The 17371-nt window shown below is 43.3% G+C and overlaps 1 long non-coding RNA gene across 1 annotated transcript; it reads left to right on the forward strand.

The window, feature by feature from the left end:
• The first annotated feature begins 1501 nt into the window (after nt 1-1501).
• On the forward strand, nt 1502-16288 carry LOC125135798 (uncharacterized). Its single transcript, XR_007137057.1, has 4 exons — nt 1502-1562; nt 1897-1985; nt 13201-13344; nt 15326-16288. It is a non-coding gene; the product is annotated as an uncharacterized LOC125135798 (long non-coding RNA).
• The last annotated feature ends 1083 nt before the right edge of the window (nt 16289-17371 follow it).

Below are 17371 nucleotides of genomic sequence, written 5' to 3' on the forward strand. Positions count from 1 at the left end.
AACAACTAAAATAAACCAACAAACATACTTGCCCCCAAATTTGCCTGAACTTACACAGTCCAAGTACAAACTTGATTTACATCACCCTACTTTTTAACAAGACCAGCTGAAAAAGTCTAACAAATTCAGGAATGATAGTTGGTTTTAGAAGGATGTTCCGTTTGCAGGGCGTTGGAGTAGGCGAGGAAAGATGCCTGCATTTGGCTCATGTGCCATATGGCAGGCATAAATCTCAGGTTGATGGCAGTGAAGGGATTTTGCAGAGAAATTATTAAATGAGATAGGAATTTGGAAATAACAGAAAAGGATTTGAAAAATAAGGAGGGATTTGATGTAAGTTTAAAAAATGCCTCCTAAATCTGCCATGAAAATTGCTCAAGGAAAAGGTCAGAAGAAATATGTGAAAAGTCCAAGGCTGAGGAGCCACAGCCCAGGACCAGGGGGCGAACCTCATCAGTCACAGGGATTTTTTCATCACTAAGAACAGTTGTGTCTCCCTTGCCAAGAATTGAAAGGTTTTTGTTGTTATTCACGGCTAGAGAATAGAAGGCTCAGGTTGTGTCAAACATTTAGGAAGTCCATCTTACTTCGAATTGAATAGTTAATTACCTCAAGGCAAGCACCTCAACCTCCATTAACAACATAAACGTAGCTCATGGTTTTCATTCAAAGTGAGGGGCAAACAAAGAAAAGAAAAATATTTGAGCAAATGATGAAAAACAATGAAGAAAGTCAAAGAAAGGAGGAAGGGAGGGAGAGAGGGAAGGGATAAAAAAGAAAGAAGGGATAGATAGGGAAAAGAAAAGAAAAATTTCACTCAATAAAAATTTTTTTTAAACTGTCCACTCTTTAAAGAATGGAGGAAGCATTGTGTTCAGAGTCAGTGGAAATGATTCTGGCCTTGGGACCTTAAGAAAAATTCCTTAACCTCTCCACACCCCAATTTCTCCTCCTACAAAGCAGGCAGGGTAGCAAGTCAGCTTTTTAGGCTGTTGGGGAGAGTTTTATAAGGAACTTCAACAGGATTTAACCAGTAATGATCATCACTTTTTTTTTTTTTCTGTCTCACAGTAAGCAGTGCAATTTCACACATAGGCTTTCATTTGAAGAGAGTGGACTTGGTGGAAAAAATTATACCATAATCTTCCTCTCAAACTCTCTTTGGCGGTGTCACATCCACAGAAAAATAGAATTTTCAGTTGGGGAGTGATGCTATGTGCCAAAAACTGCTGAGAAGGCTGGAAATTGCCTGTGGAGTTAGCAACAATCATGACTTTGCTGACTTTGGCAGTGATTGCTTCAGTGGGGGGTGGGAACCAAAGACACGTTTCGGTGGACTCAGAAATAAGTGGGACCTTCGGAAATGAAAAAAATGAAGACAGAGGGTGCAAGCCCTTTCAAGCAGGTAAAATTTATGAAACACAGCTGTGTGCGTTGGAGGGGAAGAGCCAGGGTCATCTGGGGGTGACGACCGCTTCCTTGTTATTTGTTTTCAGATAGAAGAGACTTGCACATGACCGTGGATCACAGGGAAGATGACAGAGAAGAGGGCGAAATGAAAGGTTAGAAACACCTGAGGCACTGGGTCCCTGGAAATAGAGAAACTGTGGGGATAAAAGTCAAGGATGGAAGGGAAGAGATTAATCATAGCTGAGCTAGAAGGAAAGGGTGAGTATGAAAGGAGAAAAGAAGGCAGGAGATGAAGTGGAATCCTGCTGATGGTCCCTCGAGTGGACAATGAAGTCATCTGCTGGGAGCTTGCACAAGGAGGGAAATCTAGAGTGGGGTGGGGAGGATGTGGAACTGCTGGTGGTGATGGGACAAGGATGTGAGTATATTTGCATAAAAGTCTTACGAAGCAGTGATTTTTCTCCACCGTTGCTTGTTGGTGTGTAGGGTCAGAAGGTGGATGATTGGAATAATTCATGGTTGAATTGGATGGTATGGGTGTTACAGAAGGACAGAAGACAGAGAAGACTTAGAAGGTGAGCAAGAGGGTTTGAAGAATGATGTTCTTTCGGGGTGGGGCTTGTGGGAAGGAAGGGAGACCATGGTGGATGTGATACTGAGGGCTTGGGAGAAGAAGCAGACAGAGGACATTTGTTTCTCAACCTAAGCGCCTTCTCTAGTGGGGGCTGCCCTTCTGTCCTTAGAGTGGGTCCAAGCTTTGGTTAAGACAAAGGGTGAAGTAAGCTTTTGGTGATGGAGCTGGAATTTGAGTAGACTGTTTCCTCACAATGGCAGGCGTTCTGGAGGGTACCGTATATAGGGTTAGAAGGCTCCACGTTGAAAAGTTAAGAAAGGAAGCATGAAGAAATATGAGAGTAGGGAAAAGGTGACCTGAGGGGCTCAGGTGTTGAATGGTGCCAGGAATGCATGGAATTAGCAAGCCTCATGACTATGAAAAGACCAATGCTTAAGATTTTAATTTGGGGAGTTCCTGTCATGGCTCAGTGGTTAACGAATCCGACCAGGAACCATGAGGCTGCGGGTTCAATCCCTGGCCTTGCTCAGTGGGTTAAAGATCTGGCGTTGCTGTGGCTCTGGTGTAGGCTGGTGGCTATGGATCCAATTCGACCCCTAGCCTGGGAACCTCCATGTGCTGTGGGAATAGCCCAAGAAATGGCAAAAAGACAAAAAAAAATTATTTTGGAAGGATCTGAGCTTCCGTGAAACTTCAGATGCTCCGAAAGTATATTTTAGGATGCATTTTCTCATCTGGACTTTTACAATAGCCTCTTAACTAGTTTTTAAAAAAATCTCCAGTTGTAATCCCTACCCAAGTCCAGCCTCCATACTCTCACCAGAAGTATCTTGCTAAAATATGGGTCAAGGACCAATCACTCCGCTGTTTGCGATGCTTCATCCCCTCCTCATCATATTAAGGAAAAAGTATAAATACTTTAGACATATAATTTAAGGCTCAGCACAATCTAGCCCTACCCTCTCTACCCGCCTGCTCCCCTCATCCCATTCATGACAATCACACTGGACTACCTACCACAGGGGAAGGGTGACATCACAGATAAGAACTCTGCCTTCAAAGCCAGTTTGCATGGGTTGGAACCTCAGTTTCAGAAGTATGTGGATGATATGGTCATATCATATCTAGTTACTTATTCTGTTACTCCTTTCCACATTCTTAAAACAGGATAGTAATTATATCTCCTTCAGAGGGTTGTGATGAGGATTGAATGAGTTAACACAGGCAAAGCACTGAGATCACTGTCTAGTACTGAGTACGTGCTCGACTGATGTCAGTGATTAGCGAACAAGTGTTCACATTTCCAGTGATGCCACACCCTCGTGGCTCTGCTGGAAATGCTCTTCCCAACGCTCCCATCTCCAAATCCTTGTCTTCTCTCAATTCTCAGCTCAAACAGCACCACTTCTTAGAAGGTTTTATTCTTCTCTTCTTCAATTTAAAAGTCATCAATGATTTTGTGCTCCCACAAGATTTATCCAGCCCCAGGTAGAGCAGTAGTAGCATTGTATTTATTCGAATTAACTGCCGAATGCGGCTTTACCTAGCACAAGCCAAGAGTGGGCTAACCCCTCCAACTGCAGCTCTGCAGTCTTTGATACACAATTAATGAAAAGAAAGTGCATACTTTTTTTTTTTTCTTTGTGACATATGGAAATTCCCAGGCTAGGGGTTGAATTGGAGCTACAGCTGCTGGCTACACCACAGCCCCAGCAACATGGGATCTGAGCCGCATTTATGAACTACGCCACAGCTCACAGCAACGCCAGATCCCTGACCCACTGAGTGAGGGCAGGGATGGAACCCACATCCTCATGAATACTAGTCAGATTTGTTTCTACTGCACCACAAAGGGAACTCTCAGAACATGCATATTCTTAAACATAAGTGAAGAAATATCTTTTGCTATGCTTTCAAGAAAACAAAACAAAACAAAACAAAACAAAACTCCTCTCCTGACTACCTCTTGTCTGATTACTCTCATTCACCTCTTTCACCTCTACATCCCAAGTGTCTAAACACAGTGCTCAGCACTTGGTTGGTGCTTAGGAAGGGTCTTTGGATCACACGAAATGGAAAAGAATAAGACAATGGAGTTGATATAGTTATGTTTCAGGGAGCTAAAGTATCCACCACCCAGATCTCTCAACTCAAGGCACATTTTTTTTTTTTTTGCGAAGTTTAACTATTTCGAAGGAAAACTCAAAGTGGAGCCTCTAATACTATGAACCACCAAGAGGCATTTTAATGAGCAGCAGAAAGCTTATAATATCCCACTGTGCTAGCCAGCAATATGTCCCTTTTCTTGCCAGCAATATTTTCAATGGGGAAAGTATCTGCAAGTATTTCTAGCTGCTTTTAATGTTATTAAAAGTACCAGTGTAACCTAGCAACCACCAGGATACAGATATTAAAACAGGCACTTTATAATATATTCTAGTACTTTACCATCCATTTAGTGTAAACGTCTACATTCTAATAATGATCCATTTCTTAGCTATAAGAACAATTTTTTATAATGATTTTTATTTTTTCCACTGTAGTTGGTTTACAGTGTTCTGTCAATTTTCTACTATACAGCAAAGTGACCCAGTCACACATATGTGTATACGTTGTTTTTTCTCACATCGTCATGTACAACCACAATAGAAAACAGTTTGGAGGTACCTTAGAAAACTATACATAGAACTACCATATGACCCAGCTATGCCACTCTTGGACAAAACTTCCCTTGAAAAAAAACACGTGCACCTGCATGTTCATTGCAGCACTATTCACAATAGCCAAGACATGGAAACAACCCAAATGTCCATCGACAAATGTATGGTATAAGAACAATTTCATGCCATTTCCCTACTGTCTTTTTCAGGACCCCTTCCTCTTCCCCCCACCTCCCCTCAGTCTTTTGACTGATCTATTCAGATGTGAAGCAAGAGGAAGAAAAAGTTAGTTTAAGAAAAGAAGTGAGATATAAAAGAGGGCCTTGATGAGACAGGCAGGGGGAGTATGAAAGTGTTATTGGACCAGATCCAATGATATGAGTCCTTCCTCCTTTTAAACCTGGACAGGCTGCTTTGTCAGCAATGGAAGGGCATTATTTTGGTAGAAAATCTATTGCATCATTATGCAAAGAGTCACATACGCTCTAGTGATAAACTCCGTAAGTCAATATATATTTCAGTCTGGGGATCTTACCTATAAGCCATAAGGAAATGAACAATAAAATCCTACACCTGGGGATTAAAAAGAGCCTTAATATTGTGGAAGATAGTATGAGAAGAGGGATGTGTATGTATGTGTGACTGGGTCACTCGGCTGTACAGCAGAAATTGGCACAACATTGTAAATCAACCATAATTAAAAAAAAAAAGTCAGGAGTTCCTGTTGTGGCTCAGTGGTTAACGAACCCAACTAGCATCCATGAGGATGCGGGTTCAATCCCTGGACTTGCTCAGGGGGTTAAGGATTCGGCGTTGCCCTAAGCTGTGGTGTAGGTTGCAGATGCGGCTCACATCTGGTGTTGCTGTGGCTGTGGTGTAGGCCAGCAGCTCTGGCTCTGATTAGACCCCTAGGCTGGGAACCTCCATGTGCCATGGATGCAGCCCTAAAAATACAAAAAAAAAAAAAAAGAAAGAAAGAAAGAAAGAAAAAGAAAAAGAAAAGGAAAATCAAAAGAATAAAAAAATCTTTTTAAAGCCTTGTAAGTCATCTGTGCTGCACTCTCATGTGTCTTTTGACAAGCACACCTGTCCATCCTGATTTGCTGTTTGGCAACACAGACCTCACCGGCAGCTTTGGCTACCACTGAAAAAGGGGACTGAGGTCTAGACTAAAGGTGGATGAGGAGGCCCTGAAGTCTTCCATTTTTGTGACGTTTGGCTATGGATGAAAGGGCATTGGGCAGTCATTCAAGCACAGAGCAGACCAAACAAGATCCTCTTAACCTCCTCCTCCCTGTAGTTGATATCTGTGGACTTCTATAGTAAATGAAGGTGGAAAGATTGATAATCTCAGAGAAAGAACGTGCAAAAGAAGGTGTGAAACCTGGAGGTTGACAAGCTGGAGGAAGCAGTCAGGGAAATTCACATAGGTCAAAAATAAGAAAATCTCCTCCCACGTATTACAAGGAAAGGGACATAACATGTTAGAACAAATAATGGATTTAGTGAAGTTGCAGAACACAAAATCAATACAAAAAAAGTTACACCTCTATATACTAACAGCAATCTATTAGGAAGAGAAATTAAGAAAACACTCCTGGGAGTTCTCACTATGGCCTCAGTGTCCATGAGGATCCAGGTCCATCCCTGGCCTTGCTCAGTGGGTTAGGGATCTTGTGTTGCTGTAAGCTGTGGCACAGGCCACAGAAGCAGCTAGGAGCTGGTGTTGCCACAGCTGTGGTGATGCCTGCAGCTGTAGCTCTGATTTGACCCCTAGCCTGGAAATTCCATTTGCCACATGACCATAAAAAGAAAAAAAAGAAAAGAAAAAGAAAAGAATTCTGTGTACCATTGCATCAAAAAGAATAAAATACCTAGGAATAAATTTAACCAAAGAGGTGAAAGACCTATACACTGAAAACTATGAAGCATTAATGAAAAAATTGAGGACACAAATAAATAGAAAGATATTCCATGCCCCAGAGATTGGAATAATTAATACTGTTAAAAAGTCCATACTACCCAAAGCAACCTACAGATTCAATGCAATCTGTATTAAAATATCAATGGCATTTTTCACAGAAATAGGACAAACAATCCTAAAATTTGTATGGAACCACAAAGTACCCTGAATAAACAAAGCAATCCTGAGAAAAAAGAACAAAGCTGGAGGCATCACAATTCATTATTTCAAATGACATTACAAAACTATAGTAATCAAAACAGTACAGTACTGGCATTTAAAAAACACACATAGATAATGTGGACAGAATAGAGGGCACAGAAATAAAGTCACACATATTTGAAAGTGAATTTAGTGGAGCTGCAGGATACAAAATCAATATAAAAAATCAGTTACATTTCTGTACACTAACAGCAAACTATCAGAAAGAGAAATTAAAATAATCCCAGGAGTTTCTGCTGTGGCTCAGCAGGTTAAAAACCTGATAGAGTGTCCATGAGGATGTGGGTTTGATTCCTAGCCCCTCACCAGGGAAAGGATCACAAGGTAGTTGGAGAGGGAGCTGTATTTCTAAAAATACATTTTTCATTTATTTGACTGTGATTAAGTGTGTGATTAAGCACTTTCCTTGGTGCTAGGGTTAAAACCTGAGTTCCTATGTCTAGTAGCAAAAAAAAAAAAAAAAAAAGTTCAGAAATGGAAAATCACAGTTTCAATGATAAAATAAAAAAAAACAATGAAAGCAAAGGGTCAAGAGGAAGGAGATGCTTCATCTTTGCCTCAGGATGACTTCCAGGGGGAAGTGGCATATAATCATAAAAAAGAGGAAAGATGCTAGATGTTATAGGCAAACAGGTAGTGGGTGTCTTCTAACCCACATTTTTTCTTTGCAGTTAAGAAGGGTAAATAACGCCATTTGCAGCAACATGGCGTTATTGGATCTAGAGATGGATCTAGAGATTTTCATAGTGAGTGAAGTAAGTCAGACAGGGAAAGACAAATATCATGATCTCCCTTATGTGTGGAACCTAATAAAAATGGCACAAAAGAACTTATTTAAAAAATAGAAACAAACTCACAGATTTTAAAACCAATCTTATGGTGACTGTAGGTGAAACTTGTTAGGAGGGAAGAATTGGGACGGTGGAAATAACATATCCACACCACTGCATATAACAGTTGATTAATGAGAACCTACTGTATAGCACAGGAAAATCTATTGATAGTTTGTAATAACCTATATGGAGAAAAAAAGAATGACTATATTTATATGCAGGACGGATTCGCTTTTCTGCACACCTGAAACACATACAACTTTGTAACTCGACTATACTCCAATAAATCTAAATTTGAAAAAAAGGGTAAAACTAAGGAACCACATGTTAGCTTAAATAAATAGATAAGAGCTGGGAGTAGGAGGGTTTCAGTAGAGCCATCAGACAGCATCTCCTTCTGCATCTTCTTGCATCAGAATAAAGGACCTTTCTCCATTCTAGAGACCTTATTTTAAGGGCATATATGATAAATGATAGATGCCAGAAGAAGGCCAGCAGATGTGAGCAAGGACTATCTGTGTGTCATGCAAGGAATATCTCAAGAGGTGCTGGCGAGTTCAGGCTGGCGCAAAGGAGGTAGAGATAATCGTTGATCGCTGCTGGATACAGGTATGAACCCTTCCCACACCCCATCCCCCAATATCTGGGTGGGGAGATGGCAACATCAGTTCCCAATCTCCAAGTTTCTCAGTACCCTTGTCCCAGCCTCATGATGGAAGAACAAATGGAACCCCGACTGTTTCCTGAGAAAACGCTACCTGCCAGGCCTAGCACCATCTGTCATATCCCAAGATCAATTCCATTCTGCTGATGGCATTGGCTCATGTCCTGGATGGCAACTCTTGTCCAAATATCTATGATATAGGGGATGGGAGAGTCAGAGGGAGATAGGACCAAGTGGGTATCCAACTGGGGCTAAGGATAAGGTGGATAATTCATATTGGATGCAACCAGAATCATTATAAGCCAATGGGATGACAAATAGAAGCATTTCATATCTATTGAAGAAAGACAACGCTCATCAACAAAGAAAGCTAGTAAAGAGGCAGAATCAAGGGTCTCAAGCTTGACAGTAATAGTATTGGAATGGATAAAGGTTGCCATAGAGTTCAGGAGGATTGTGGAATGATTGCTACAAAGCCCTGGCAGTGTTTTCAGCTTCTCTTCATAAGCTTGTGGTGCAACATTTCTGTGAAAAAGCCAGAGGGAGGGCAAATCATGAGCGTACACCTGAGAAGCCAGGCATCCTTCTCTGCGACAGTCCCATCTCTCTCACTCAGCTTCATCGAACAATATCTTACAGAAATGACACAGTCAATATGTGTAAATGTGAGTCCTCCTGCCACACATCCTTACTGTTGTGGCTGTCACTAGTAGCTGCAGACAGATGAGGGGGATGAATTCTGGAAGAGTTTTTTAAAAATTTAGCTGCAAGAGCTGGATCCTCAGCTGAGGCTCAATAGCAGTGTTTCCTGTTGGGCTTCTAAACCAGTGGGTTTATTCTGACCTCTAATGTAGGACCCATTGTAAGAGATAGAGAGAACCACAATACCTCCAGCAGAGGGCAACCAAAAGGAGGAGGAACCTTTGAAGATTCTGCAAATTCACCCTTAATCTTCTCTAAGCCAGACTTCCCTAGAGCAGTGATTCTCAGACTCATTGAGCCTAAATCAGAATCTCTTGAAAGGTTTGTGAAGCCATCGCTTGTCAACCTCACCCTCAGAGTTTCTCATTGGCTGGTCTTTAGCTTTGCCTTTCTAAAGAGTTACCAGGTGATACTGATACCGCTGCTCCTAGCAAAATAGTCTGGTCTCGATTATTTACTGCTCTGGAATTATATTTTCTTTAGAAGGCAGTGCTGGGACTGATATAACATTATTTTACTTTGGGAGTTCCCGTCGTGGCGCAGTGGTTAACGAATCCGACTAGGAACCATGAGGTTGCGGGCTCGGTCCCTGCCCTTGCTCAGTGGGTTGACGATCCGGCATTGCCGTGAGCTGTGGTGTAGGTTGCAGACGCGGCTCAGATCCCGCGTTGCTGTGGCTCTGGCGTAGGCCGGTGGCTACAGCTCCGATTCAACCCCTAGCCTGGGAACCTCCATATGCCACCGGAGCGGCCCAAGAAATAGCAACAACAACAACAACAGACAAAAGACAAAAAAAAACAAAAAACAAAAAAACAAAAAAACACATTATTTTACTTTGGGTTCCCCTGAGACAAAGAGAGATGAGTGTACAAGCGTCATGAGAGAGGATCCGAGCAGACACTGATGGAGGAGGAGGAGCCAATACCGAGAACGTTATGAGGCCAGTTACCAGGGCGGTTCGCTAAAGTTTAATCTTGCTGCAGAACTCTTGGAAACAGCAGAAAACCCATGCCCGAGTCTCGTTCCTCTTTGGAAGGGGGTCCAGGGAAAGTATTACACAGTAACTCCCACCAGCCATTAATTGAGGTTCTGCTCCTGGACATATTAGCTCCTAAGCATTTTCATCAATACACTCCTTAGATAAGCAATGAGATCCTGCCATATAGCACTGGGAACTATGTCTGGTCACTGATGATGGAGCATGATAATGTGAGAAAAAAGAATATGTACATGTATGTGTAAGTGAGTCACCTTGCTGTACAGTAGAAAATTGACAGAACACTATAAACCAGCTGTAATGGAAAAAATAAAAATCATTATAAATGAAAAAAAGTTTAAAAATCTGGAAAAAAGTAAAAATAAATAAATAAATGCTTCTCATAGAAAAAAACAAAACAAAAAAACATACCTTTGCCACGCTGGGGTGGCCGGCAGACCCTGCAGATGTAAAGTCTGATAGGCTATGGACAGAGGCCGACAATGTGAGCTACAGTTAGAGCTACAGAGAAGACAGATGAAAGCATGACAAACGGGAATTCCTACTATGTGCACTCTTCTGTGATCCACTGACCCATCTCAAGAATCTGGATGTTCTCTTGAGCAGAAGCCAGTTGACCCTCATGTTAATAAGGCATCACAGGGAGTCCAGCATCTTGAAGATACTCTCCAAATGAAGACTCTGTTCTTGGATGATAGGTGAATATTAGAGAATCCAAGGAACACTAAGGGTGTTTTTAAGGAGAGAGGCATCCACAGTTGCCTTTCTCCCAATGTTCCCGCCCAGTAGAGGCCCCTGCCTAAAACCTCCCACAAGCCACTTTTTGTTTTGTCTTTTTGCCTTTTTCTAGGGCTGTTCCTGTGGCATATGCAGGTTCCCAAGCTAGGGGTCTAGTGGGAGCTGTAGCCACCGGCCTACGCCAGAGCCATAGCAACGCGGGATCCAGGCCAAGTCTGCCACCTACACCACAGCTCATGGCAACGCCGGATCGTTAACCCACTGAGCAAGGCCAGGGATCGAACCACAACCTCATGGTTCCTAGTCGGATTCGTTAACCACTGAGCCACAATGGGAACTCCTCCCACAAGCTACTTTTCATCTCTTCTGTAACAGTGTTAGTTCAGACACGGATCATTTCTCACCCGTAACCGCCTTCAGCAATCCTAACTTACAGATCACATCAGGTCTTGCTTCCAAGGACCTCATCTCTTTCGATAAAATCCCTAGCGTGACTTCCATAATCTTCTTGATAAATCACTGCCCATTTCCAACTTCAGTCTTCTCCGTTCCCTTAGGAAGCTGAAGCCCTAACATGTCGAACAATTTAAAATTCTAAAATGCTCTTTTGTACTCAGGAGGCTGCAAATTATGTTCCCTCTACCCAGGATCTCCATCATCACCTTACCCCCTCCAAGCACTTACTTGCCAGAAAGTCAAAGATCTGGAACAATCTGCCTGATTTCATAGACTAACCCCCTCTCCTTTTTTAAAGCATATATTATGCTTAATTGATTTGCTTCTTACGGGTCTGGTAGCAAGGAGCAAGTGTTACTCCTTTTTTTATTAGTAGTGCCACCTAGCGACTCGTCTGGGTAAAAATCCTCCCTGGCTGCCAGGCATCCCCTTTGGTCATGTGAGCTAGTCCAGTGGGTGGTTGACAACTGGAGGGTGCAGCAGCCATGTTGGTGACTGCTGACTTCATGCAGACAGCTCAGCTTCCCTTGTTCATTTCTATTTTTATTAGTGCAGGAGGAAAAATAGCAGCATTGGTGCTTTATAATTGGAAACATGACCTATATATTCTTGGCCGCCCCAACCATTCCTAGAAGGGGGAGAAAAAAGTGAAATTTAATTTCAGAAACAAAGCTTTTCTAATCTGTGTACTCAGCATTAATGCCTCCAGGTTAATTAAGGACAATGAAATGTGGTTGACTGAAAACAATGTGGGAAGGAGGCAGAGAAGTTAGATTCCAGAAGTACAAAGCTTCCAAGGGGAAATTGAAGAATAGGATACATGCCTGAAGCAGTCACGGGAGTTTTAAATAGCTGAATCTACTTAACTTGCAATTTAAGTCTTCTGAACACAGCCTTGGGTAAGGGACATTTCTGTGGGGCTTGGGATGCCAATCTAGCCGTTCTCTTCTGACTTCTGTGATGTGAAGATCTTAACCACCACCTGCTTCAGGGGGTAAATTAGCAGGTAAATTAGTGTCCAAGCAGGAAGGACCCAGACTTGAGGGTCTGTTTACCACTGAGTTCGAGAAAAGCACAGTCCCCAGAGAAGTGAGATTCTTTGACCCTCTTTCCTTCCCCTTTTTCTCCTGTTCCTAGTTCGATGCTATTGTCTCAAAGGCCTCTTGACACCTCCTCTCTACATCCTGTTTGTTTCCAGTGTGGATGCTCAGTTCTGCCCAACCCCTGAGCCAATGACATGGAGCCCATGCATAGGGTCGGACCCAACCCAGATCCCAAGATCCCGCCAATGAACTCCTGGGTGCTGGGAATTTCCCAAGCTGGAAATTTCCTCTGCAGCCTCCTGCCCAGTGCCTGGAACTTTCCTCTGGGCCCCTACCCCAGTGGCTTCCAGGCATGCGCCCTGGCCAAATAGGGGTCCGTGAAGACCAGTCACGGGCCTGATCCCCACACAGTGCCTACTGGTGGGGATTGAGTCCATGTCTTGAGTCCATGTCTTGTCACCATGGATACCATGCTGCGAAGCCTCATGGAGACAGCCTGCTATACGCTCTTGGTGATGGATTTTTTTCTATCACCCACTGCTTTATTTTATTCTATTTGATTTCATTTCATTTATTTTTGTCTTTTTAGGTTTGCACCCCCGGCACATGAAAGTTCCCAGGCTAGGGGTCGAATTGGAGCTGCAGCTGTCAGCCTATACCACAGCCACAGCAATGCCAGATCCAAGCCATGTCTTCATCTCACAGCAATACCGGCTCCTCAACCCACTGAGCGAGGTAGGGATGGAACCCGTGTCCTCCTGGATCCTAGTTGAGTTTGTTATCGCTGAGCCAAGACAGGAACTCCCTTTTTTTAAATTAAATTATTTTTTTTAAATCACTCACTGCTTTAAATTTCTCTGGGTTTCTAGTTCTAACTCTGTGACAGACTCCCTTGATCTCCTCAGAAATGTCACTTTCTGTGTTTGCTTCCTCTGCAGCAGACACGTATGACTTCTGCGTCTGCCTCTACAATTCTCCACCCTCTGATGCTGTCCCAGAGCCTAGACGTGCCTTTCTTTAGCCCTCGAGCAAAAGATGATCCTGCCACCATGGTGGAGTAAATCGGTGACTTTAGCTGCAAGGTAACCGAGGCAGGAAGAGACAAAAGTGGCTTGGAATGACCATTGTTGCTATTTTCCCAGTAGGTTTCCATTGCTGGATTCTGATCCCAGAACCCTTTTAAGTAGGGGAATTTCCTCCCTAATTTCCAGAGATGCTGGTGGAGCTACCCACTGGGTGTCTTCTTCTCTCCTTTCTAGCCATGGGGCAGACATGTGACCAAGGGGAGGCTCATCATGCATGGTGTCCCCTCAACAATGTGATCCAAAAAGAGCCAAGGCAGGACATTTACAAATAGGAGATAACTAAGCTGGTTTTCTTTATACCTTTGGATTGAGAATTCTAAGGGGTTAGAGACATGTCCCTGTGGATGACTGGTTTTTCTCAGCCACCCAGTGAAAACAAGGGTCAGCTCAGAGGAAGCAGAGAAAAAGGTAATGGAAAATGATCCTTGATCTTCTCCTTTTGTTTTTATAGACCTACCCCCGTCTTCCCAGCTATTTCCCAACAAACCCTCTCTCCCACCACCAACCCAACACCCCACTCCCCCTTTTATTGGCTAAGCAGGTTTGAAATAGTTTGTATTGTTCGAATCCGAAAGTGTCCTGACTCTCTCTGTGCCTGAAACCCATCTCCCATGATATTTCAGTAATTTGATTCCCTTCGTGGCACACAACCTTCACTGTTTGGACATTCTGTCAGCCTTGATGTGCTCAGGGCTCTTCAAGTCTTTCAGGTTTTCTTAGCCCCTGTGAAAACCCCCAGACACTCTCACTCCCAAGAAACACGGTCCGGGAGCCGAATCCAATTGTGCCGTCTTTATTTGGAAGGTGCAGGGTCCAGGCATATGCAAAGATGGAAGGATGAAGTCACACCAGCCAAGAAAGGGGAGCCCCAGTGATGCTAGACAGAAGGAGGCCCACATTTCCAATGTTTGCCTCAACTTACCACAAACCTCTGGAAAATGAACGCCCCTTGCCTCATTCTCTTAGATTAATCAACTTTAGTAACCCCAAATAAATGTCAGTTAATCCCAAGTTAAAATATTTAGGTGAACTAACCTTTTGTCTACCAGGAAAGCTCAAGGTATGGGATCCCATCACCTCTGTTTTTTGAGCGCTCCTGATGCTGTAGGTTGTAAAAGAAACATACAGTTTTTATTTTCTTTCTTTCTTTCTTTCTTTCTTTCTTTTCTTCTTTCTTTCTTTCTTTCTTTTCTTCTTCTTTTCTTCTTTCTTTCCTTCTTTGTTCCTTCTTTTTCCTTCCTTCCTTCCTTCCTTCCTTCCTTCCTCCTTCCTTCCTTCCTTCCTTCCTTCCTTCCTCCTTCCTTCCTTTCTTCTTTCTTCTTTTTCTTTCTTTCTTTCTTTCTTTTTCTTCTTTCTTTTCTTTCTTTTCTTTCTTTCTTTTCTTTTCTTTCTTTCTTTCTTCTTTCTTCTTCTTTCTCTTTCTTTCTCTTTCTTTTCTCTTTCTCCCTTTCTCCCTTTCTCCCTTTCTCTTTCTTTTCTTCCTTTCTTCTTCCTTCCTTCCTTCCTTCCTTCCTATGGCCACAGGTACGGCATATGGAGGTTCCCAGGCTAGGGGTCGAATTGGAGCTGTAGCCACTGGCCTACGCCACAGCCACAGCCACAGCAATGCTGGATCTGAGCCACATCTGCGACCACAGCTCATGGCAACACCAGATCCTTCACTCACTGAGCAGGGCCAGGGATTGAACCTGCATCCTTGTGGATCCTAGTCGGGTTCTTAACCATTGAGCTACACCAGGAAATCCAGGCTCATGCAGTTTTAAATCCCTAAATTAAAACATCAAATACAATCATTTCACACCTTAATTATTCCACGAATAACCACATCCGGTGTAAATGTGTCATTTGGCAAAGCCACAAGGGCAAAGGAAAATGCTCCTAATGAATAATCTTTTATAAAACAGACCTGGAAAATCTTAGTGCTTTCTGGAACACGATATACTAAAATGTGATTTTATTTTTTCCATTTTTTCCCCAGGTTTCAAGTGGCAGAAGCAATCTGATGGGCTTCTAGGCTCTGTATGTAGGTCACTGGCACATTTGCATGTTCTCCCAAGAATCATTTTCCGTGGGGTTTCTGCTCAGGGAGTGAACGCATCTAAAATTGAAACTCTCTTTGGTGAGGCTGGTATTCGAGAGGGAAAAAATAGAGAGCAGCTCCCAAGCTGCGCTAACAATGTTGGTTCCATTTCAAAGTGTGTTCAAGCTGATGAAAATTACAGAGATGACCACCTAAGCTCCCAGAGCATCAAGCAGCCAAAACTGTATTTGGGAAAAAAAAAATAGTGGTGTCATTTACAATTCACATGTGCCCTTTCTACGTTTATGCCCAAAGGCATCTTGTCATTTATTGTTTGGCCAATGCCTCTTGGAGACGTTTTTCCTGTAATTATTTCCATGCATTTTCACAGAAGCATCTGCTCTCCGATGGTGACGCCCAAGAAGAGAATTAGAGAGCCTGTATATCCAGAAAGCCATGGAGTCTGAGTTCTCGAAATGAGAAGTGACAAAAGCCAAGGAGGGACATGGCATGCGTTTTCAAATTCGATATTTAGAAATTCTCTATTCATCTGCTAAGCTACTGAGGATGCAGCAAAAACTGCTTTCACATTCACCTTCATTCTTCCTCTTCTGCTGTCCAACAGAGGGTTAATTAGACAAATGCTCCTGCCTATCTCCTTAATGGGCAGGTTGTCCAACAGTCTGTGAAGGAGGTTGAGAGTCTGATGCACTGGCTTGTCTGTCTTCAGTCTGGTTTGTGTCATTGCTCCTTCCCGAGAGAGGAGAACCAGGGACCATGGCAGCCTGCTAGGAATAGCTCAGACCTTACCTCCCTCTCCTCCCTTCTCTCCCTGTGGAAGAGAAGCAATCAGGGCCAAGGACCCGGTCGTTTCCAGGTACTAATAGTTGGTGGAGATAAGAATAAAGACATTACAATCCATCTCTGCCAAAGGCTGGTGCCACCATCTTTGACTGGCTTCCTGATTTGAGCGCCTCCTGCACCTGTTCCCCTCTCCCTCTTTGCTTCCAGGCATCTCTTACATGGGACTTGGGATTGCACCCCTACCCCATTATTAGGCTCCAGGCGGAGTGCAGAGAGATGGGATATTGATGTGGTGCCTGAATCCAGTCCTGTGCTTTCCTTTGGGCTCCCATTTTGACCCTGTGAGTGGGAAATAAGTGGAGATAATCGCTGGACATTTTTCTCGCCTCTGTTTGAGGCCTGCAGTTAGAGGAGCCCCGGAGAACATGTGGCTCTCTTGTGCTTCAGCATGGTTTGTATCAGTGGGGTGAGTCTTGGGCAGCCATGATGTGCCATTGTCTGTGCAACCTGCTGTCCCTGGGGCCTGGCTTGACAGCAGATGGTCAGAATCCTGCCTGTCTAGTTCTCAGGATCTCAACCAACAAGTTAACTCAACCTATGCCCCGCCAAGATTCATTGACTTGACACATCTTTACTAGGCCCTGTGGCAGGTGCTGGGGAAGTAAAAGTGAGTACAATTGTGAGTCCAAGGTCCAACTCTGATGTAAGAGAGCATATAGCATAGTGCAGGCAGGGTGGTACGTACAGGCAGTTATATGCCAGGGTAACCCACACAAGCTCTGTGTGGACACAATCCAGGAGTGAGGCCATCCATGGCCAGCTGTCCCTGGGGACAGAGAGAAGGCTCCAAGAGTATATGGAGTGACGAGCAGGAGTCCCAAGTAGGGGCCAAACAAGAGAGGGGATTCTGGGCAAACACAGTAGAAAATTAAAACAAAAAATACAGGGCAGGTAAGAAAAGCTTAGCTTTACTGGAAATGAAGATTGAGTATTTCAATATGGCTAGAAAACAGGACCAAAGAAAAGAAGTAGTAGGTCAAAGAGAGAGGTCAGACTCTTAGAATGGAGGCTGTCCACTCATTTGTGTATTCATTCATTCAACGAATATTTACTAAACACAGTCTCAGAATCGGCACTCTCCTAGCACTAGAAATACAGCAGCAAAGAAAGCACATAGACTCCTGATTTCTTGCAGCCTGC

Source organism: Phacochoerus africanus, chromosome 9 (genome assembly GCF_016906955.1).
Source record: "Phacochoerus africanus isolate WHEZ1 chromosome 9, ROS_Pafr_v1, whole genome shotgun sequence".
In the NCBI taxonomy this organism is placed as follows: Eukaryota; Metazoa; Chordata; class Mammalia; order Artiodactyla; family Suidae; genus Phacochoerus; species Phacochoerus africanus.